The sequence below is a fragment of the Schistocerca americana genome, chromosome X, assembly GCF_021461395.2.
Source record: "Schistocerca americana isolate TAMUIC-IGC-003095 chromosome X, iqSchAmer2.1, whole genome shotgun sequence".
Classification (NCBI taxonomy): Eukaryota; Metazoa; Arthropoda; class Insecta; order Orthoptera; family Acrididae; genus Schistocerca; species Schistocerca americana.
Window position 1 is genome coordinate 848,073,038 of NC_060130.1, and position 17,730 is coordinate 848,090,767.

The 17,730-nt window shown below is 42.6% G+C and overlaps 1 protein-coding gene across 2 annotated transcripts in view; it reads left to right on the top strand.

Moving 5' to 3' along the window:
* The window catches only part of LOC124554896 (nicotinamidase), a 328,203-nt gene that overhangs the window by 20,780 nt on the left and 289,693 nt on the right, over positions 1 to 17,730 (top strand). The window contains exon 1 of one of the 2 annotated variants that reach the window (XM_047128581.1): positions 6,998 to 7,107. The exons of the other annotated variant lie outside the window; for it this stretch is intronic. The gene's annotated coding sequence lies outside the window, so the exon portion shown is untranslated. Of the gene's footprint in view, positions 1 to 6,997; positions 7,108 to 17,730 lie in introns of those variants that run through there. 2 annotated transcript variants of the gene reach the window in all.

Below are 17,730 nucleotides of genomic sequence, written 5' to 3' on the forward strand. Positions count from 1 at the left end.
ATTATGTGGGGCCGACGTATGCAGCTGGTGGTCATGGAAGGCGCCATAACGGCTGCACGATACGTGAATGCCATCCTCCGACCGATATAGACAGCCTATTGGCGAAGCATTCGTCTTCGTGGACGACAATTTGCGCCCCCATCGGGCATATCTTGTGAATGACTTCCTTCAGGATAACGACATCGCTCGAATGGTTCAAATGGCTCTAAGCACTATGGGACTTAAGATCTGAGGTCATCAGTCCCCTACACTTAGAACTACTTAAACCTAACTAACCTAAGGACATCACACACATCCATTCACGAGGCAGGATTCGAACCTCCGACCGTAGCAGCAGCGCGGTTCCGGGCTGGAGCGCCTAGAACCGCTCGGCCACAGCGGCCGGCTTACATCGCTCGACTAGAGTGACCAGCATGTTCTCCAGACATGAACCTTATCGAGTATACCTGTGATAGATTGAAAAGGGCTGGTTAGAGACGACGTGATCCACCAACCACTCTCAGGTATCTACACCGAATCGCCGTTGAAGAGTGGGACAATCTGGACCGACAGTGTCTTGATGAACTTGGGGGCAGTATGCCACGACGAATACAGGCATGTATCAATGCAAGAGGACGTGCTAATGGGTATTAGATGTACCGGTGTGTAGAGCAATCTGGACCACCACCTCTGAAGGTCTCGCTGTATGGTGGTACAACATGCAATGTGTCGTTTCTATGAGCAATAAAAAGGGCAGAAATGATGTTTATGTTGATGTCTATTCTAATATTCTGAACAAGTTCCGGAACTCTCGGAACCGAGGTGATGCAAAACTTTTTTTGATGTGTGTATTTATGTTTCCTCGAGCAAGGTCACTGTCAAATCTTTCGGCGACCTTTAAAATTTTGATTTCATTCTTCATTTCTCATAATCTCGGTTTGAAGTTGAAGTCTAAGCTTAATAATAAGGAATGCAGTGCAGTTCTCTACTAATGCCTACCATATATTAGACTTTCTGTAGTCCAATTTATGATGAAAATCATCGGCTCTCCTAGCTCTATGATGCTCACGTCAACAGGAACTTGCGTCGTTCATTATATATTAAACCTGGCTCAAATGTTTCGAGATTATAAGTGATGAGAATATCCTAGTAACTGGGTCAGTTGGACTGTGGGGGCTACTGTTAGATGACTTGAAAGCTATCGGGTGGGACAGAACGCCGTGATAAGGGTGACAGTACTCATCCATCAAAGTCGTCCAGAGAAAACGAAAACGTCTCACTTCCATCGCTTACCACAAGAATCTTTCGTGATGCGTCTCATATTGGCAAACAATGGACGAATCTAAGCCGTCTATCAAAGCACGGAATATTTTTCTAATCCAAGATTGTTTTGTTTTTGTTGTACTATTTTTATTTAAGTTTTTATGCTGTTTATATGTTATATTTTATATCTCTAATACTCTCATAATCACAGGTTTAAGCGATAATTATGATACGAGGGACGTTAAATAAGTAAAACAACATTTTTTTCTGAAAGTAGGTCGCTTTTATTCAGGATTTCAGTACACCATATTACTCCCCAGTCTTTTGGCTAGAGAACTCTATTTTTCAACATAATTCAGTGTGATGACCTTCGTAACCTTACTGGGAGGACCCGTATGCCCGCATGTTATCACTCTACTGGTCGACGTCTTTTGCTGCATCAATAACCTCCCCATCGTCCATGTAGTGCTTCCCGCGGAGTGCATCCTTCACTGGGCCAAACAGATAGAAGTCGGAAGGTGCGAGATGCGTGCTGTAGAGTGGATGCGAAAGAACAGCCAATGAAGTTTTGTGAGCTCGTCTCGGGTGCGCAGACTTTTGTTAAGCCTTGCGTTGTCATGGAAAAGGAGAAGTTCGTTTGTATTTTTGTGGCGACGAACATGCTGATATCGTTTCTTCAGTTTCCAGAGGTTAGCACAATACGCTTCTGAGTTCATCGTTGCACCATGATGGAGGGCATCAAACAGAATAACCCCTCCATAGTCCCATAAGACTGTCACCATCACTTTGCCGCTTGAGGGTAGCGGCTCTGAACTGTTTCTTCGGAGAAGTGGGGGTATGGCGCCACTCTGTGGAATGCCGTTTTGTTGTCGGTTCGAAGTGTTGAACCCACGTTTCGACAAAAAATTGTAACGATCAGCCTTGCAACGCGCAGGCAATTCCGCACGCATAATCCTCGTTGTTCTTTATAGGCGGAGAGGAACCCAACGGGCACACTTCTTTTAGTACCCCAACTGGTGAACGAGTCTGTCAGAGACGACCAGTTGTGCAGAGAGGTGTTTGATTGTGATCCGTCGATCACCTCCAATGAGAGTGTCAGAACGTTCCAACACTGCAGGAGTCAGAGCTGTGCGCACCCGGATGGTACGCGGGAGACAGGACAGGTCTGCGTGACCTTGTTTTGATGTTGACAAACGCCTCGCCCAACGACTCACCGTGCTTTTGTTCACTGGTATGTCTCCGTGGACATTCTGCAAGCGCCTACGAATATCTGTGATAGTCTGGTTTTCCGCCAAAAGAAACTCAATAACAGTTCGCTGCTTGGAATGCACCTCCGTTACAGACGACACTGTGAAGGCTACGTATAGCACCACCACCTATCAAAACTTGATGAAACTAAAGGAGCTGAAGCGGAAATGTTCTGTGATGTCCCACAACAAATTTCGCATTTTTTTCAGCCGAAATTAGGTGAAAAAAGATATACGTTGCAGTTCTTATTGAACGCCCTTCGTACGTTATTTTTCTTGACAGAAAATGTGTTTGGTGCAGTTACTGCTGATTTTCGACAGAAATGAGGCTGATTGTTAGAGTGTTTGTCTAGTGCGATTTCTGCACGTAGTTTGAAATTCTGTCACCGATGTCATCACTTCCAGTGGCTCTGTGGTAACTCATCGCCCTCTTCTAAACCATCAAGCTGTACACCCGGTGGAGTTCAGTCTACATCTGTTCTCCGCAAGTCACTGTGTAGTGTGTGGCGGAGGGTGCTTTGTGACTACTGGAACTTCCTCGCCTTTCTTGTTCCAGCAGTCGCGAGTTGTGCGCGGGAAGAACGACTGCTGGCAAGCCTGTCTGTGTGAGCTCCAATCTAATTTATTTACCTTTCACAGTTCTTCCGTAAGATATTCGTATGAGGAAGCAATATATTGGCTGACTCTTCCAGAAACGTACTTTCTCGGAAATTTAAAAGTAAACCATACCGTGATGCCAAACGCCTCTATTGTAGCGTCTGCCATTGGAGATGGACGATCATCTCCGCGTCACATTCGTTCTTAATAAACTAACAGCGTCATGAAACTTCCACTGTTATCCACTAGATCATTTGTCGATCTACATCTACATCTACATCCATACTCCGCAAGCCACCTGACGGTGTGTGGCGGAGGGTACCTTGAGTACCTCTATCGGTTCTCCCTTCTATTCCAGTCTCGTATTGCTCGTGGAAAGAAGGATTGTCGGTATGCCTCTGTGTGGGCTCTAATCTCTCTGATTTTATCCTCAAGGTCTCTTCGCTGGATATACGTAGGAGGGAGCAATATACTGCTTGACTCCTCGGTGAAGGTATGTTCCCGAAACTTCAACAAAAGCCCGTACCGAGCTACTGAGCGTCTCTCCTGCAGAGTCTTCCACTGGAGTTTATCTATCATCTCCGTAACGCTTTCGCGATTCCTAAATGATCCTGTAACGAAGGGCACTGCTCTCCGTTGGATCTTCTCTATCTCTTCTATCAACCCTATCTGGTACGGATCCCACACTGCTGAGCAGTATTCAAGCAGTGGGCGAGCAAGCGTACTGGCGTACTGTAACCTACTTCCTTTGTTTTCGGATTGCATTTCCTTATGATTCTTCCAATGAACCTCAGTCTGGCATCTGCTTTACCGACGATCAACTTTATATGATCATTCCATCTTAAATCACTCCTAATGCGTACTCCCAGATAATTTATGGAATTAACTGCTTCCAGTTGCTGACCTGCTATATCGTAGCTAAATGATATGGGATCTTTCTTTCTATGTTGAGGTTCAATTGCCATTCCCTGCACCATGCGCCAATTCGCTACAGATCCTCCTGCATTTCAGTACAATTTTCCATTGTTAAAACCTCTCGATATACCACACCATCATCCGCAAAAAGCCTCAGTGAACTTCCGATGTCATCCACAAGGTCATTTATGTATATTGTGAGTATCAACGGTCCTACGACACTCCCCTGCGGCACACCTGAAATCACTTTTACTTCGGAAGACTTCTCTCCATTGAGAATGACATGCTGCGTTCTATTATCTAGGAACTCTTCAATCCAATCACACAATTGGTCTGATAGTCCAGATGCTCTTACTTTGTTCATTAAACGACTGTGGGGAACTGTATCGAACGCCTTGCGGAAGTCAAGAAACACATCTACCTGGGAACCCGTGTCTATGGCCCTCTGAGTCTCGTGGACGAATAGCGCGAGCTGGGTTTCACACGACCGTCTTTTTCGAAACCCATGCTGATTCCTACAGAGTAGATTTCTAGTCTCCAGAAAAGTCATTATACTCGAACATAATACGTGTTCCAAAATTCTACAACTGATCGACGTTAGAGATATAGGTCTATAGTTTTGCACATCTGTTCGAAGTCCCTTCTTGAAAACAGGGATGACCTGTGCCCTTTTCCAATCCTTTGGAACGCTAAGCTCTTCTAGAGACCTACGGTGCACCGCTGCAAGAAGGGGGGCAAGTTCCTTCGCGTACTCTGTGTAAAATCGAACTGGTATCCCATCAGGTCCAGCGGCGTTTCCTCTTTTGAGCGATTTTAATTGTTTCTCTATCCCTCTGTCGTCTATTTCAATATCTACCATTTTGTCATCTGTGCGACAATCTAGAGAAGGAACTACAGTGCAGTCTTCCTCTTGAAACAGCTTTGGAAAAAGACATTTAGTATTTCGGCCTTTAGTCTGTCATCCTCTGTTTCAGTACCATTTTGGTCGCAGAGTGTCTGGACATTTTGTTTTGATTCACCTACCACTTTGACATAAGACCAAAATTTCTTTGGATTTTCTGCCAAGTCAGTACATAGAACTTTACTTTCGAATTCATTGAACGCCTCTCGCATGGCTCTCCTCACATTACATTTCGCTTCGCGTAATTTTTGTTTGTCTGCAAGGCGTTGGCTGTGTTTATGTTTGCTGTGAAGTTCCCTCTGCTTCCGCAACAGTTTTCTAACGCGGTTGTTGTACCACGGTGGCTCTTTTCCATCTCTTACGATTTTGCTTGGCACATACTCATCTAACGCATATTGTAAGATGGTTTTGAGCTTTGTCCACTGATCCTCAACACTATCTGTACTTGAGACAAAACTTTTGTGTTGAGCCGTCAGGTACTCTGAAATCTGCTTTTTGTCACTTTTGCTAAACAGAAAAATCTTCCTACCTTTTTTAATATTTCTATTTACGGCTGAAATCATCGATGCAGTAACCGCTTTATTGTGAACAGTGATGGGACGGAGACGGCCCACTTGTCGAACATAAAAATTGCATGAAATTTTGAAACTTTAGATAAGGCTTATAGGCAAGAAGCAATTCACTATCAACCCAGCAGAAATATCGCCGCTTGACAGGTTTCTTAACTCATACGAGTATTAATGAAGAAATTGGATACCATTCGTAACATCGAAGATTCAGAAACGAGACAACGTTTTGCAGCATTTGTTGCTGTAAAAACATGAAGAGGGTCGAACAACCTATACCACCACTCCCTAAAAAGAAGGGCTACAACACTACCAAAAATGAAATAATCCTGTTTTTATTCCTGTCTTAGCAGGAATGAGCATTTGGTTTCTCTTGTGAAAGGGGCTGCATGAGTCACTAAAAATACCAAATCCACAAATCTTGGAAAAGTAGGAGATTACAGCTAATACTGTTCACTAAATCTGTAATGTATAATTACATTTCTTTTTCAATATCATTCGCGGAATTTTAAGGTGCACATTTCATTGTCCTTTTATTTTCTTGTTTTATCCTTGGCAGATTACTTAAAATGACTTTACCATCCAGGCATTTGCCTTGAGTGGTTTAGGCAAACGATGGAAAATGGAACACGGATTTGCACCCACCGTTCACCTGAATGTGAGGCTATGCCTCAACCGCTACGCTATTGTCGCTTGGCTTGGCCAAATGCTTCAGAGATATTTTTCAAAAAATAACATTACAGACTGTTGTACGGCAACATCCTCTGTCGTGCGAGGTTACATAATTCTAGCAGTAATTTCCGAATTGCTATGTGACGTAAATACCATATCAAAAAGAGAATAAATGACACACATTCTGTCCACTCAAATATATCACACGGAATGACGCATTGTTATTATAGAAACACCTTAAAGAAAGAGTCAGGACAATGAGAAATGACACGTCTCGGCATTCGAGGGGAAGAGTGGTACAAGTCACCCAGAGACCCGCTACATGATATCCGATAAACACCCTTGAATCCTGGGGAAAGTCATAAATTGCGCCATTCTGAATACTATTACCTAAACAACCTCCCTTTTCTTTTTAGTAACAGCTCTCTGTCGATGATCTAAGGCAAACCATAGACATTGCTTGCTGTAGACAACGCTTATTTGCGTTGCTGGATATCGAAGCTAACCACATACTAAGTATATCCATTTCAGGACGACATGGAGGTTCGCTAATTACTTTGTTCAACCTGCATATTTACGCTGAGTGCAATGAATTATAACTCAGTTTGTTATTGCCACATTAGATACACAGCACCACAAAACAAACATTCACACAGGGGCTTCCGTCTTCTCGCGGCGTGGACAGTAGCGTACAAGGAATACAGAAGATAAGAATTTCGCCGCCGTTACGACAGAATGTGACGTACCTGATAAGAGATTCACAAACCAATCGCGCATTGGTAGCGTAGCTGCACGCGTTTAGTTTGGGCAGACTGCGATTACATTTAGAAAACGGTGTGATCAGTATGCGGAAACTTGGAATTTCGTGATATCGGGACAAACGGGAGTCTGATCAGTTTTAGGAGACCCCTCATTCTGTCGGTGTCGCTTCTAGTACCTGATACTGCCCACGGCTGTCACGTGATTTGTATGTACATCCTGTGATTTGTATGTACATGCCTTGCTACTGTTATTAGAGATAAGTTACAGTATTAAAGTGTTTACCATATCTGAAGAGCGATTTATATCGAGTTTTTTTTTTTAGCTATAAGATGTCGGTGAAAGGTACTATGCAGTAAAATTGTCGTTAACATATCGACGCATTCCACGTAAAATATATTTTCGTAACTGCTACCGATTAGCTTCCACAAACAATGTCTGTGCTTAGAATACTTTAATAAATCTCCTTCCTATGATGTCGAAGTCTTTACTTGAGAAGAAAAAACTGATCAGCATGTTGGTTTATTTATGATTCTATTTGTGAGCGAACTCTTGTTAGCTGCATTCAGTATGAAGGGAGTTTTCGTCAGTTCTACTTTGAGTCTGTTTATATAAACAGACCTCTCACCTGATTGTTTCTGCATACCAAGAGTACTAGTTGGCTCTCATCAGGCGTGAATTCAATACATCTTTTTACAAGCTGTTTCATTTTTAAAAGGGGGTTAGATGGATATTTTCCACAGCCAAAAAGATGCAAAATACATTATTCTTTGTGAACGGATGTCAGTGTGATGTGAAATATAGAGTACTGTATTTATGCGACATATGTAACGACTATCATCGCATTTACTAATACATTTACTTGCAAAATTTGCATTAGCAAATCGCAAGTTCATTATAAGTTCGTAAACTGGTGTTTCCAAGAAATGGCTTAAGATTGGTGCCCTTACTGGCACCAAAAACTGTCATTAAAGCGTAATAAGTAAAGAAGCAAGATTCTGCGGTAATGAGTTAATACACTGATTATAACAATATGCGATTGCTTAATACAGCAATTTTTTAGTCTCAGTTTTGTTTATTTGCCCCTTTGCCTTTTGTGAACCTAATATCCTTGCCATGCCTTTAAGACCAAGCACTGATTTCGTTTTTATGCGTTTTTCGAAGTTTTTTTCTCCACATTGATGAAAGATCTCTCTACATAAGTGAATGGTCCTTTTTTTTCTTTCTAGTGTGCGAAAATTACTGCGTTATGGCTTTGGAAATAACGTATAGATATCCCTATTTTCCATTCTGTTGTTCAATAGCTTATCGAAAGATGTCGCAATGTCTCGATATTAATGTCACAAAGAGTGCTTAAAACACCTCTGCTATGGGCTTTAACAACAATTTGATTTAGGAAAACTTCTGATTTAATAATACGTTTAATACTATGTTAAGTCGAGCTAGATAGAGGAGATGCCGTGCTACTAACGTGAATGGAGTTTTAATAATATCGGTTTGTGCAGGAGCAGTTTCGTGCTGTAACTATTGCGTCAGATGTTCTCCGGAACTACTCTCTCATCTATTTATAAATGTAACCGATGGGCAACAACTGGACACAAAAGAAACTCTCAGATTCCTAGTTTGTGTTCGCGAAACACCTGTTCTTTTGTTTTTAGTATGTAGTAGTAATAAGGAGTTCTAGAGATGTTTTGAAAGAGAAGAAAATTTTATTCCAGCTTTATTTGTGCGTAGCGATTGTGCCAACTAGGTGGGTCGTAGCTGGAGATCATAAAGTGCTGTACGACGATACTAAATACCGCAACAGCACCAACAAAACCGTCAGGAAACCTCGTGCTGTTGACGCTGTAACTAAGAGTCAAGAATACCGATACTGTTCTGCAATAAGCCTTGACGTCAGTAACACATGACTGGTCAAGTGAATGGTCATGGCTGATGATAAAGGACTTCAATAGAAATAACACGTACAGAGAGCGTATGATTCATTTAATTTACACCTCAGGCGTTAACTGAGTTGTACAGTCGTTTCTTGGATCTTAACGGATATTCCCTATTCCACACTACACGTTGTCACTTCTTACCGTTTCCGAAATTTCATTAGACTCGGTTCCCTACCTTCTTTATTTTCCATTTTTAAATGTATTTGTAAACAAAGACTGCGAATTAGAGTAGTATACAGAATGAGATTTTCACTCTGCAGCGGAGTGTGCGCTGATATGAAACTTCCTGGCAGATTAAAACTGTGTGCCCGACCGAGACTCGAAGTCGGGACCTTTGCCTTTCGCGGGCAAGTGCTCTACCAACTGAGCTACCGAAGCACGACTCACGCCCGGTACTCACAGCTTTACTTCTGCCAGTACCTCGTCTCCTACCTTCCAAACCTTACAGAAGCTCTCCTGCGGGTAGAGCACTTGCCCGCGAAAGGCAAAGGTCCCGAGTTCGAGTCTCGGTCGGACACACAGTTTTAATCTGCCAGGAAGTTTCATATCAGCGCACACTCCGCTGCAGAGTAAAAATCTCATTCTGGAAACATCCCCCAGGCTCTGGCTAAGCCATGTCTCCGCAATATCCTTTCTTTCAGGAGTGCTAGTTCTGCAAGTTTCGCAGGAGAGCTTCTGTAAGGTTTGGAAGGTTGGAGACGAGGTACTGGCAGAAGTAAAGCTGTGAGTACCGGGCGTGAGTCGTGCTTCGGTAGCTCAGTTGGTAGAGAACTTGCCCGCGAAAGGCAAAGGTCCCGAGCTCGAGTCTCGGTCGGGCACACAGTTTTAATCTGCCAGGAAGTTTCTTAGAGTAGTATAATTAGCCAGTCGTAATAATAGCTTAAAATCCTGAATAAACAGAACAGGCTACAGCGACATCCTAAACAAAGATTATTCCAGTTAGGCATTTATTCATTTAATTGTGACGTAGTGGGATATCTACTGTGTAAAGCAATAATTCGTTTTGCATCGAATTATCCAACTTAGAATAGGTCAGATTACAAGTAAAAATCGGTCTTCGTCGTTCAATTCCGATCTGACGGCAATGGAGCTCTTAATGTAAAGCAGCATATTTGTGGTGGCGCACACGCGTAGTGAAAACCACAACAAGATATTCACTCATCTGTTACAGTCCAGAGTAGTATCTCGTGTGAACGCTAGGAAGTATGCTGAGAGACACCATCCACACAAAAAGCCCAAACTTCCTTCTACGTTTGGTGCTTCGCTTTCTGGTAACATGTTCTCGCCTTCCACTCTCCCTGGGTAAGTAAGACGCAGACATGGAGAACTATATAAATTATAGAAGCTATCACCGAAGAAGTGTGACGAAACACGCAAAGTCTCGCAGTCTCGCAAAGTAGAATTGTTGTGCTTCGTGACGCTCGCCACAGAAATCACTATTCTTTGATCTAACAAAGCTTCCACTTTTAATAAACAATAGTTTTTATTCTTTATACAATTTTAATTAGTTTTAACTCGAGGGGCAAAGTGACGAAGACTTTATAGACAGTGTAATATGCTTCGTGATAGCCTCACTTACACCTAAAACATATTCAATATCCACTGCGCCTACTGCTCAACTGAAGTTACCCTCATCTTCTCAGAGAACGCAGCCAGTCCAAAAAGTTTAGAGACTGGATTTATTAAAAACAGAAAAGTTAAGATGATGGTTTTAATGATTCAGGTATTCTACACAGACCTCTCCTAAACACACGCGCAGTTGAGTACAACGCAAGGAACTTTCATACAACCATGTGAAACAGTCAGAAAGGTATTTCTTTCGGATGTTCAATTTGCGCGCCACATTCGCTCGTTCTTCAGTCTTGTCGTACCATCAGACACCGATTCCGCAATTTGTCGTTTTATACGAGTAGTTCGTATCGATAACAGCAATTGTCCTCACCCGTGATCATTTTTTCCTGAAAAGAATTGTTTCCATTGCAATCGAGTAATGGCAGTCGTCCGCGCGTCGTTGTATTTCGAGTGTCACGGTGTGCCGAACAAATTTTTTACACATTTTTCTCTTCTTCAAAATGTTCTGGAGACTGTCTTGAACACTTGTTGTAGAGATATTGCTCCATTATCATTTGTGAAACAACATTGACACACTACGGCCGCACGTCCACTATTTCACACTATCTACTCACTACTGACTGGTCGAATGCACATCTGTTGTTTATGGTTGTTAGTTCCAGTTGCTCACCGTCGTTACTGTGCTAACGTCACACACGCGCCATGAATAAAATCATTCTCAGAACCTTTTTGACGAGCGGTTTATAACTGAAATGCACTTCCGTTGCCAGCTGTAATCATGTAGTGTGTACTTTCAGGTCGTCTGACGTCATCAGATCAGTGGAATACCGGGTAGTATTACGCATTTCTCACGAACTGTTGAACTATTTGAATTTCTATCCCTCCACCCCTACTCTCAAACTTTTACGTTACGCATAAACTCCAAGGTTCTACACTGTTGTGTCTACCATGTTAATATTATCTACTTCCCTGAATTTTTCCCCCGAATACATTTGAAAGTGTACGATTTGCTGCTACAGCTTCCCGTCAAGAAGCGTGACTGTGCTTCTGTAACAATCAAGAACGTAGTAATGTTGCAAGAGCAAGGCTGAATAATCTCACAAGTTGATAAAAGTTTCAAATAACAAGGATGTCTATTCGATTGCTTCTCAAGAAAAGCACGGCGCTCGCCACTTCTTGGAGATGTTGCCACAACAGGAAACATGGCGGTTGTGCAGTTCAGTGTTCGTCATCTCACATATTACTGTCCTTACGTCTACCATTATTCTGCTCAGGTCGTTGTTAAATATAATCACTAATTTGTACACTAATAGATTCTAAATGTTTCAGACTGTTGCCATAACTTCTGCATTTGTGCGCGAACAAAACATCAATACGTCGTGTTTCGTAGAGGAAACTAAAATTAAAAACAAAGAGATAAACGAAAAACGTCAAGTTACATTACAGATATGAGCAGCAATCAAAATTAGAAACACCGTATGTGATAAAGGAAATTTTGTTAGATATGTCCTAGCCTGAAGGCATGCAGAGATTTTAACAGATCCGTAATAGCTTCTTGTGGCGCACAGGAACAGTGAAAAAAATATATTTTTTCACTAGAAGTCAGTCGACTGCCTATATTTCGATCTTTTAAGATTTTATTTCCGATATGTATTTCAGGCTGAAAGCTCCATCGTCAAGGTTTCCAAGATTCAATTGAGGTTTTTCATAATGAGTTGGTGAAGCAGACGCACCTGCATATTGAGGAAATGGGCGTCACTGGTTGTCCATGTAGGATGTTTTTTCTCAATGGCTTCATGCTTATGCGCATGGTGCATTCAGGTTTTTTCATTCCCAAAGTGTTTTCGTTCTTCTGTTTGCTAACGATATATCTGTGCAGTGAAAACTAAAAATTTCAACTTGGAAGCAGATTCTCGCATTATGCGGTTGGATCTGCTTCACAAGATCATGAAAGATTCTTTGAAACCCGGATGATGAAGCTTTCGCTCTGAAATATGCATCAGAAATAAAAACCTGAAATGCAGACAACCGACGTACTTTTATTGTGATTGCATGCTTTCTCGGCAAATTCCAACGATGAAATCTTCTCGGGTGATCAGTCGAGTGTTGGCGGCGTCTTGCCACACGAGATAAAATACCAGGCGAAAACATGTGCTTACACGTGTCGGTCGCATTACTGCCATAGCGAAACAATTAGGCCATTATTTCTTTACGATTGGATATGCTTCTTTTTTTTCATCTTCAAGCGAAGACTTCACTTGAAGATGATGGATACGAAAGTCATCAAAACGTCGCGACAAGACGACGTCACCACTTGGCTGATCACACGAAAAGATTGCATCATTTTATTAGTAAAATTCACGCAGGCATTACTGACGAGTAAAGAAGACACGGTTTGGTAACGGGTGGAACAAGCATAGTTAAGCTGGCAGTGACGCTATGTAACAGAACTTTCCATTTGAACTAAATGGCTTTAAGATTAAATCACTACACAATATGTAAGATGGGTATCCTATCTTAAGGTGTGTGAAACAATTTTCCGGGCCAGTTTTACTTTGTCCATCCGGTATAAAGTTATTTCAGAGCGACGTGCGAAAGTATGTTCCAGCTAAGTGCAGACAAGGAAATCAGTTTTATAGTATCAAAATTAACGGTAACTATCGACAAAAAACAAAGAAGCATATCCAAACGTAAAGAAATAAAGACCTAGTTGTTTCTCAATGGCAGAAATATGACCGACACATATAAGCCCTTGTTTTCGGCTGGCGTTTTATCTACAACTGTGCTGGCGTACCTCAGCAATCGGTTGCTCTCCGCAACGTAGTTCAGTGCCTCGTAAACTACACTCGCTTCAGGGTTACGAGGTCGTTCATACACCTCCGAGAACGGCTAACTGGGTCGAAGCGATAACACATTTCCTCTGCAGATATTTGCTGGTGAGAAATTGTGTAGCTGCCACCTACAATCCGGTCAGTTATGGACGATAGTGATGACATAATACGGCCTTCATTTTGAAGGACAAGCGAAAATTATGAGTCCTTCCGTTGCTTCACTTGCCTCTGACAAGAACTCTTCACCTGAGCCGACAAAATATTGGCGTTGAGGTTGAAATTTGCTGACTGTTGGCGCAGTTTTAAAACTATAAAGAGTTTGTTGTACCTACATTTCACATCAAAAGATACGACATTCTACCGAACTGTAGGCTATAACTGTGAGTAAAGAGCAGCAAAGCGTAAACCAATTAAAATGGAAAAGGTCACCATACTGTCGGGCGGGTTAAGAGTTTTGTTATTTCTTCATACGATCTTGCTTGTTTTTTTATGCATTTAGTGCGATTTCAAATACCACTTCCGTTAACAAGAGTCAGAAAATTATTCGTGCAGGCAGCCAGAAGGTAATCGAAAAACCTGCTGCCCACAATCTCCCGTCCACAAGTCCACAATCCTGCTCGCTGAACTGGAATAAGATGTTCCAACTCTCTACTTACAATCAAAAGAAGTCGAGAACTACAGCGATAAATCAAAGTTTGTTTTAACAAATTAGTATGTTCAAGAAAAGTTTATACGCACAAATTAATGTTTTTGAAATTCATTAAGGTTTTCCTATCGCAATAAGCACTCGATGCAGTTCAATAACGATCTCTACTCGAAGTTCCAAGTACTACTAATTACAGCTCTATCTGTTAATTAATTAAGTTAATTGCTCGTCTTACAAGTGGTAAATAAGGTACACCAATTGCCACGCGGTTTACTGCAACAGTATCGGCGGCACAATAAGTAAAAACATCAAAACTAAAACACAGGATGTCCAGTAAATTATCAATCCACGAAGGTTCACCTCTACACATTTGTACAAAAATGCGAGGTAACTAACTCGACCGCTAACCGTTCAAGTCAGTTGTCTTCAGTGCCAGCCGAGACTAAGAAACGCGGCCATCGATCCAAGTAAGTCACAACATGAAGTGTAGCGAGATACGAGGGTGGGAGGGGGGACAAAAAAAACCAGGAAATTCGCCATAACGTCTTTATTTCTTAATATTTTTACACCAGATTTTTGATCACTCTCCATCGACCACAACACAGTTCTTCAAACGATGCTTCCATTGTTCAAAACAATTTTTAAATTCACATCTCGGAATGTTCTTTATGCCTTCCAGCGACTTTTGTTTTACCTGCCCCACAGTGGCAAAACGCTTTCCTTTCATATGCATTTTGAGTCTGGGAACAATAGGAAATCACAGGGGGCTAGATCCACTAGGGTAAGGGGGGGGGGGCAATAGGTGTCACGCAGCTTTTGGTCAAAAACTGCTTTATGGAGAGGGCGGTGTGGCCTGGCGCGTTGTCATGATGGAAGAACCAGTCACCTGTGCGCCAAAGATCTGCCCTTTTCTTCCGGATACTCCCTCTAAGTCTTTTCAAAACCTCCTAGTAGCACTCCTGGTTGACAGTTAGACCCGGGGGAACGAACTCCGCGTGCACAACACCTCTGCAATCGAAGAATCAAATGAGCACTGTCCTGATGTTTGACTTCACTTGGCGAGCTTTCTTGGGACGAGGAGAGCCACTTGTCTTCCACCGGCTTGATTGCTGCGTTGTTACGATGTCGCATCCATAGCACCACACTTCATCATCAGTAATCATCTTGGAAAATAATTCAGGGTCCTCTTTGAACTGATTTTGAAGCTCAAAACATGCCTGAAGTCGGCGCTCCCTTCGTTTGTCTGCGAGAAGGCGAGGGACAAATTTGGCTGCAACCCTTCTCATGAGCAAATCTTCGGATAAAGTCCTCTGAATTGAACTCCATGATATTCCAGATATCTCACAGAGTTGATCAATGGTTCGGCGACGGTGTTCACGATCGAGGGCATTGATTTTGTCGACGTTTTCGTCACTTCTTGACGTTGAGAGGCGTCCTGAACGGGGTTGGTCTTCAGTTGACATTTCTCCATTTTTAAAACGTGAAAACCACTCGCAGTTCTGGTTTTACGTAGGGCAGCATCCCCATAAGCAATCTTAAGCATTACAACAGTTTCCGAGGCTGATTTCCCCAACGGGAAACAAAATTTCCCAGCCGCACGTTGCTCTCGACAATCTGCCATCACGTTTTCGCCGAAATGGAAAAAGTTGTTATACTAAAAAGCTCTCTCGGGCGAATCGATGCACTCACAGCGACACAACTTCGCACACTGACTCAGATGGCGTGACTGTAACGGACATGTGGTCAAACAATGGGTTCCCCCACTCTCCCTCACCACCGCAGCCCAATTTCCGTTACATTTGGGTCCTCCCTCGTACATCCCGGACGACTGACGACGATCGGATGAATCCCTATATAATAATAAAGTGATCCTTTTACACTGACCTTCCGTTTCGCACCGGACGGCAAACAGAACACACCTGTGGTTAGAAAGCCTCAAGCGCCTGCAGCAGTGCTCAGATGGCACCTTTTCTGATCACAAGACGTTTGGTTTGTGGGGTGCTCGACTGTGCGGTCATCAGCGCCCCTACAAACTCCCAATTTTTACACAGCCCAATTTGTTACACAACCCAATCTAGCCACCGTCACAAATAATGATGATGGAATGATGAGGACGATACAAACACCCCGTCCCCGGACAGAGAAAATCCTCAACCTGGCCGGGAATCGAACCCGGGACCCTGTGATCCAGATGCAGCAACGCTAGCCACTAGACTACGAGCTGCAGACTAATGTCAACCCGTTACCCATCGTTGTTAGTTGAATACTAGCAAGTTTTCCAATTTTTCCATGAGTAATATTGTACTCTATGTATGTTCCATAAAAATATCAATTAGCTAATTCTTAAACTGCGACTTCTAGTAGAATTTTTGTAATGGAAGCGAGGATAAATTAAGACTTCTGAACTGTCTCCATTCTGCTGTTTTCACTTCTGAAAATTTACATAAACTAAACTAAACTCTGTCCGAACAGGCCTCAGAAGGTACAATAGTATCGACCGACCGCAGAGTCATCCTCAGCTAATAGGCGTCACTGGATGCGGATATGCAGGGGCTTGTGGTCAGCACACCCCTCTTCCAGCCGTTGTTAGTTTTCGTGACCGGAGCTGTGCTTTTCAGTCAAGTAGCTCCCCAATTGGCCTCACAAGTGCTGAGTGCACCCCGTTTGCCAATAGCAACTGGCAGACCCTGACGGTTACCTATCCAGCCTCTAGCCAAGCCTGACAGCACTCAAAGTTGGGTGATGTGACCGCTGCGACATGGCCGTTGGCGTAAAGTTACATAATTACTTAGTACAGCTCCATCATTACTTCCAATGAACGTAGTGCCGTAATGTCTCATTGTAACTAACTTGCAAAAATCCATCATGATTTTACAAATTTGCGTACAAAAAGAATCAAGTTTTACTTAATAACATGAAAAATAAAAGAAATAACTTCATAAAACCGCTACAGTACGTTTTTACATAAAACGGAAGCTAAATCCAAAATTACATCTTTCTGTATAACATTTCGCGCTTTTGAAATTTCGTAAAAAGTGGATTTTCGTGGAAACTAAGAAGCGGATCAAGCTGAAAGTCAAAATATGTAACACTGGTACGGTTTTACATCATGTGGCAAAGTATTGTGGCATGATTTAAGTATCTAACTTTACTTTAGATCGCTGCGCAATGCTTTGTCTGAATGCTCTTGCACACGTTCAGCGCTGCCGGATCGGCCTTGACTGGGTGACGGGGAAGCACCAATCTCATTCGCTCGCCACCGTTGCTACACGTAGACACAGCACTTGGTTCCCCACACTATGCTCGCTAAACGAACGACCTTCATTGGCCCAGAGACTGTGGCTTTCAAATGTGTTTGCCAGAAATTTAACAACCTTTAAGTCTACATCTACATTTATATTATCTGAATCATTTTGAAGTGGCTAGTAGACGGCACTTTTTATCATGCTTTATACGGCGTTATTCATAATTACCTCCAGGGTTTCACAATACAACTGCACCAAAATTCTAAGATATACAGAAAACTAACATATAACAGTGGATAGCGCACCTATACATGTTTCGATACGAAATATGCGCCGTGGCATAGTTGGCGGTTGGGAGCAACTGTGTCAGAAATTGTGGACAAATCATCAGGTACGTATTTTTACATCGGCTTCGTTGGCGCTTGCAGAGAGGCAAACCAATCAACTGATTTACAAAGCGGACTGCTGTAGCGCCTTGCCGGGCAGTTCATAGCAGCAACTTCCACGAATTGCATGCGCATAGTAACGTTTCCTCGTGTAAATGGTGCCCATATTGAGCACTAGAAGAGATGCAGTGTCTGTTATGTGCCTGTATTA